This window comes from Chinchilla lanigera, unplaced genomic scaffold (assembly GCF_000276665.1).
Source record: "Chinchilla lanigera isolate Chin_1 unplaced genomic scaffold, ChiLan1.0 scaffold00012, whole genome shotgun sequence".
NCBI lineage: Eukaryota > Metazoa > Chordata > Mammalia > Rodentia > Chinchillidae > Chinchilla > Chinchilla lanigera.
Window position 1 is genome coordinate 27565124 of NW_004955413.1, and position 1069 is coordinate 27566192.

The 1069-nt window shown below is 51.0% G+C and overlaps 1 protein-coding gene across 1 annotated transcript in view; it reads right to left on the reverse strand.

The window, feature by feature from the left end:
- The window catches only part of LOC102007982 (cytochrome P450 2D17-like), a 134027-nt gene that overhangs the window by 43514 nt on the left and 89444 nt on the right, over nucleotides 1–1069 (reverse strand). The gene's annotated exons all lie outside the window — the stretch shown is intronic.

Genomic DNA, 1069 nt, shown 5'->3' on the forward strand with positions numbered 1-1069 from the left:
CTATTCATCAGCACTATGAGTTTGCCAGCAGTGCTATGCAGTCCCGTTCCCCAAACGATTAGCAATCAAACAACAAAGTAGCACATTACCAGTGGGCAAATTTATAAAGACTTTACACAGACAGCACACGGGATGAGGACTGACTTCAACTCTTCCTACCATGGTCTGCTGAGGCAACTGGCCTTTGGGAATCACTCCTTCTGGTCCTTCTTAACACAAATTTGTTCCCTGAAGTATCATTCAAACATTCCATGCCTGTGCTCTAAGGTGAGCCTATAACCACAGACAGCTTTTATAAACTCAACACTGTTTGCAAAGTTATTCTCACATCTCAGAGGCCCATCTTGGAGAACTCCGCCAAAAACCCTTTGCATCTCACAGATGGGAGGTAGAGTATCAAATATTCAGGATTTCTGTTACTCACAAGTCAGTAAGAAAGAATTCTGAGCCTCTAGTGGATGGGGCACATGCTTGAGTACTTCGGGGAACTCTGTCTTGCATACACATAGGAAAGATGAACAGGTGGGTGAACAGAACCATGGTAAAGCACAACCACCTCTAACTGTCTATTCCAGTCAGGGTCTGTGAAGGCTCAGTGTAAAAGAATCTGCGTGTCCACTGCCGCATTTCTGAATGTTCCAGCTGCTTCCTGATGAAGTAAAGAGGGGCGCTCCTTCTGAGGTGGCCAGTGACTGAGAACAGCTTTTCTGTGGAGGCCAGGGGACAGCAGCAAACTACCACTCTAGTTTGCCCAAGTCTCAGTGGTCCCAAGGCAGAGACAACGAGCCAAAAAGCTCTCACGTTTGCCAGGCACGGCCGCCGGCATTCGTCCGGAAAGCACACACAACTGGGATCAGCGCTGCCGCTACCTCGTGGCCGGGCCTCCCTCCTCTCTCCCTGGGGCAGAATCTCATTCCAGGGCGCTGCAGAATTATCTGCAGATGCTCAGATCCAACCTCGCAGGCCGCGTCCCTAACGTCCAAATCAGCCTGGGGACGCCCGCCAGGAATCTCCCTTGAAACATCGCCCGCTGCTACTGCTGATGCTCAGGCGGAGGCGCGCCCGGCGA